Here is a 6,000-nt window from a genome sequence, read left to right as displayed (position 1 = left end):
GCTGTGCCTAAAGTTAAGTCACGTGAGGTGTAAAAAGTCAAGATGGCGTCTGCTTTAAAACTGACCCTTTCACCTACAGATTTCCCTGTCAAATATTATGAACCGTGACTTTAAGAAATGACGTGAAAAAATGAGCAGGAGACCAAAAGCAGCCTCACAGAATGATTGATTGCTGCCAAACTCTCCCCCTCAACAATGAAGTTGGCAGAGACACAACACCTTGGTCCCAAACTCTCCAGACAGATGGCTGAGCTCACACTCATCCGTCTACTGCAGCCTGACAGACGCAGACGTCACTCAACCTGTCTCAGACCCTCAAACTGTTCTGACCAACATGGCTCCTTTCATCAGGAGCTCCTGAAGAATTGGTTTTGAAACGCTGGGTATTTTTTTGAAGTGACTGGTTTCTTCCTTTTGCAATCTTAAAGCAATTATTCTCTTCAATTCTCAAACTCTGTTCACTACCACACAATTTTGACTCTGAAGAAGTCTGTCGATAGAGACAATTTGGTTTGACAATAACATGTCTTTGCTTTGCAGAGAATTGCACTTTGTGAAAGTAATTAGTGACAGACGGCCCTGAAGAAAGTTGTTGTTAACCTTTTTGTTACATGGGAAACTATTAAAGCCGAAGGGACAGAATACAATGTCTGATTTGAGTTCAGACATTTATTTCATTCAGCCCAACCCAATTATGCTCAGATGTCAAAACTTCAAACTGCCGCGTCACAATAAAAAAGAAAAGAACAACAATACTGCAGACTAACAAAGCAGGATTACTTCAAAACACTGTCTAATATCAGGCTCTACAAACAAGGGAACAAAAGAACAATAATAGATATAACAAAATATGACATTGATTGTCAATCGAACATAAAGCGTATGTTTTTGGCTACAAAATAAATGAGTTATTATAAAGAAACACGTTTAAAATTTTAGTGAAACACATTTAAACAAGACAAACGACTTGGATAGATACACATACTGTATACAGTGCAAGATTTATCTGAAGCAAATTCAGTTAGAAAAAAAGTGGGGGAAGGGTTTCCATGGGCTAAAAAAAACAGGTAACAGGCAGAAGTAAATTCAATTTATAAAAATTAAAGGGATTACAAAGAAAGCTGAATACAAAATATCCGGGCTTAAAAAAAAATGTAAGCTAACTAAAGTATGTAACAAGGAATGTATGTGATGCAATTCCAGCTAACAGAGTTAGCGGTTGCTAATCAGTTTTTTACAGATGAAGATAGGTGTCCCATTAAAGATGATGAATCATTGTGCTGTGTGTGTTGTTCCCCTTCATGGTGGATCAGTGCCTGCACGTAAAGCTGTGTAAACAGATAAGCCACATACAGATATACACACACATGCTTTTATTTTCTACGCTGGTGCTTTTAGGCCTGGTTAAAGTGGCCGTAAAACTAAAAAGGAAGACATTTTTACAAGAGTCAACAAAACTAGGATAAATACAGAAAAATAATCACAAACCCATGACACAATACAAGTCTGAGTGAAATTAGTGTTTTTATGTAATAATTATTTTGTGTTTTAGTGTAGAGTTCCAAACAACTCAGTTGCATTAACTGTCTCAGGTCAATATTTTAAGTGATAATACTTCTACCACTAAAAGTATTTTTCAGTTAAACCTCCAAACTAACATCTTGATTCGTCTGTATTAAATTAATGTCATTTTTACAAGATCGGACTGATGTTATCTTAATAAGTATTTTTCCCAACCAACAATATGTTGATGTTTGAAGAATCTCATCTAAGAAGATGTCTGCAGATAAAGCTGGTACTTCCTCCCATAAACTGTCACAAATCCACCAACATGGCACCTACGCTGCCTTCTTCAGACACTAAACCCAACCTGGCAACGCAGCTTTTCTTGCCTTTTCTCTCTGCAGTCTTGTTACTTTTCTATTTTGCAATCATGTTTTACTTTGACTTGTTTAACACACACACACCTTTTAAAAAAAAAAAAAAAAAAAAAAAGAAGAAAGTGTCTATAGATACGTTAAACATAGCCACAGACCCCGGGACTATGGGTATGACCGATGACGTTGTCGGACCTTTCTACATAAGCGTAATGTGCCTGTGTTTTCGTGGTCTAAATTGCCTGACTCAAGGATCCTTCCTACTGTTGCCGTGGGTTCGAATCCCACTTTTGTCATATATATTTTTTTCATTTTAACATATTTAACACGGTGTCATGTACTGAGTTCACATCGTACCAAGATTGTATATGCGCACAACCGAAAAAATTATTTTTTACGATAAGAATAATTATTTTGTTTATTTTTGTTTTCAAAGCAAATTCCACCTTTAAAAATACATGACAAAAATAAACATTTAGGGTATTTTTTGGGTTAGGATTGAATTAAAAGGGTTAGTGGGGTAGCTAAAAATAAATATGAGCTAAAATACAACTGACGGAACTTTGTCATGTGGTGCACCTATCACATGACCTAAACTGGCCAATGAGGGGTGCTGCGTATGCATAGAATGGCAATCTATTGATACTTTTAACATTAAAAAAAAAAAACAGCTCACTGTGCACGTATTAGCATCACGTCATTGTGTTAGTTAGCATAAAACAATGCCTGGTTAAGTAGAAATTTAGTGGAGAGATAAACATTAACGTAACCTTTAACCAACCTTGTTGACCAAGCACTCGTAGAAAACTATTAAAAAACAACTCAATCATCAATGAGCTGGATGCCCCCCAGCAAACACTAAGCACTGCCATCTCAAACTGACCAGTTCAAAGGAGCACTGCCATAGAACACCATCATGGGGGAAAACCAGTACAACCGCCAAAGCAAACAAAGGGCTGCCAGACAAAGAAACCACCTGTCTGCTCCAGGCCTCAAGCTTCTCAGCTGCACATTCAACCACAGGTCTGAAAGCAAAGCCTCAGGAAAGATTCACGAGACATTATTCAGCATGACGGAAATCTTAACAAGTTCTTTGAGTTACTCTTTAGAAGGACTCACTGAAAAAAAATAGGATTTTTTCTTCAAATTTGAGGATCAACATTATGTTATGAAGGTTAGTAATTCATTCATGTATTTAAGAAATCAAGATTCACACTCACATTCACACACCATTGGGACAGAACTGCCATGCAGGGCACTAATCAACCAATGGGTGGAATTTGGGGTTCAGTGTCCATCCGGGTGGAATCAACCAGTTTTTCAATGTCATTCCTAATAAAACCACAACATTTTGCACATCATATGGTGTTGAATAATGTTTTTAATGTTTTTTTTTTTTTTAAATGTACAGTTGGATGCCTTGATGGACAACCCTCTAAAAAGGAGATTTTTAAGTGCTCATGAGAAGATGTAATTAATTTGTCATTGCTTTACCTGCCCATGCTGCTCCTATATTACAGCAGATCTCTTCAGTTCATCTGTATGACACTGACAGGTGATTTAAGGGGGTCCACTTCCGTGATGTCAAAGCTCTCACATCTTATCAGATGAAAAACTCAAGCTGAAGGCCTTTCTATTGTCACCACTTCATGCAGCAGCATATTCAAACGCTGCAGAAAAGCAGGTGTAAAAAGTGAAAACAATAACCTTTAACTGCATCTGCAACTGAAAGGAAGACTCATGGCTGTGTGCGCGCGCTAGTTTTTCTTTGGGTGATCGCAACTACAAACAGTGATTGTTGGATTTACTTTTTGCAAAAAAAAAAAAAAAAAAAAAAAAAAAAAAGAGAGATTTATTCATTTTTTATCAGCCAGTTTAACATCTGACAAGCTTGAACGAACAATATTTACTGTCTGAGGCAGACACTGCTCCACCAAGTAGCCCTAAATTATTTTTTTTTAATTTTTTTGTAAAGATCTAGGTCACATAACAGACTGAAATCCAAAACAAAGATAAACATCAATTACCCACAATCTGCAACCTACGCAACACTCTTTCATTTTATATGTACAGTGTATACATTTGAAGGCTATCACTCTGCAGTGAAAGCAGTAATTGTTGCACAGCTGCACGCCTGTCTAGTTAAATAAATAACCCTCGGATTGATGCAAAAGTGTCTAATGCACTTAGAGAAAGGCTTAGTTTGCAGGACACCGAGGATAATTTACCGTGTCCTGATTTGATCACAACACTGCACGCGGAGTAAAAACAACAGCTGGGAAAATGCTGCATGTGCTTGTTCAGGAACAAAGACATATACACGTAACATGTGGCACACGTGTTCCATTTTTCTGTTATTGACAGTGTTTATGAGGATGTGGGAGCGGGTACGACTGCTTTAGGAAATGTCGTGTGGATCTTCACAGATGAGAACAACAACTGTTCCCACTGTAATTAACCCAAGAATGCCGGCCTGTGACCCTGAACACAACATGGTGGTGAAAGCATGGAAGGATGGACAAAACAAACATTGAGGCTCTTGGCGTTATTCTCCCAAGAGCAGCAGATTCCAATCACAACACTGAAAGACAAAAACATCCAGACAAAACTATTTGTATTAAGTATTTGAAAGTCAATTAAATACCAGAATTGTCCACATTTAGGTCGCATCAGGGGCAAAAAATACATTTTATTTGTATAGCGCTTTTACAGTGCTCAAAGATGCTTTACAGGGATAAACAATAAGTAAAAATACAGATGCATAGACTTAAGTAAAAACACAATGTAATAAACAATAGATACACTACAAGATAAAGGAAGTGTCAATAGTCCCGGGACTATGGGTACGTTTTCCGGACCTTTTCTACGTAAGCGAGTTTTTCACCATGTCAGGATGGTCAAGTGGTCTCAGGTGCCTGACTCAAGGATTCTTCCTTCTGCTGCCGTGGGTTCAAATCTCACTTTTGTCATATATTTTTTTTAATTTTAACATATTTAATACGGCAAATTCCACCTTTAAAAATACATATATGAGAAAAATAAACATTGGTCGCGTACAGCTGGTCAAAAATTAATAAATAGTCTCATGTTGGACTTGTCTTTTGACAGGCATGCTCTGAAATTCATGTTGCACAGGCAAATGTTGAATTTTAAAAACATGGTTCTCAACTGAGACCAGTTGAGAACCAGTGTTTTAGGGTATTTCTTGGGTTAGGGCTAAAATAAAAGGGTTAGCGGGGTAGCTAGGAATAAAAGTGACAGAACTTTAAATCACATGGTGCACCTATCACGTCACCTAAACTGGCCAATGTGTACAGATAGACAGATAAGTAGAACCACTTTAACCCACATCGGTCAGTTATAACTGCCAATTAATCAGTCGGGCTATAATATGTAACTGTGGAGATTCTGTTGCTCTGTGCTATGATTTCTGCATTATAAACTGCAACTTTTGAATTGATTACAAAATTAAAACACCTCAGAGACGTGTACCTGTTTAATGTTTACAGTTAAATTTTTTCATTCATCCATCATGACAATTGGTACAAGTTTGCCTTTTCTTATATATCAGAGGCTTTACAGTCCATATGTTGACAGTGTGTTTTGCTTTTTTGTCTCTGATCCATATTTTGGGTAATACAGTATAATAATGTGCATTAATGTGCAGTATATACTAATGTCTATCTCATATATCAGCCGATATATCGGTCATCGACTGACATTAGCGGCGTCACGGTCCGATATCAGCCTGAAAACAAATATTGGATTCAAATTTCCAATTTTTTTTATTCTTATTTTCCCACCCAATTCAATATTCATTTATTTTATTCATACGTAGAATACTGTAGATATTATGTTGAAGGTTAAAATGTATGTAACCAATTGGTTAATAATAAACGGGTCGGTTTGTTGCTGACTATTGTTCTCTGTTTGAATAACATCAAACCTTTTCTAACATTCCACACTACAAAATAAGTAATTTTTTTTTTTTTTTTTATTAAAAGACAAAAAAACAAAAAAAAAAAAACAAAAAAAGAGAAAAATGTACTGTTTTAGACCTAAATGAATAAGCTAAGCCAACAATGTCATTAATGTAGCAGAGCTGTTTGGACCTTCTTGAACT

The sequence above is a fragment of the Gouania willdenowi genome, chromosome 11 (assembly GCF_900634775.1).
Source record: "Gouania willdenowi chromosome 11, fGouWil2.1, whole genome shotgun sequence".
NCBI classification, from domain to species: domain Eukaryota; kingdom Metazoa; phylum Chordata; class Actinopteri; order Blenniiformes; family Gobiesocidae; genus Gouania; species Gouania willdenowi.
This window is presented reverse-complemented; position numbering follows the sequence as displayed.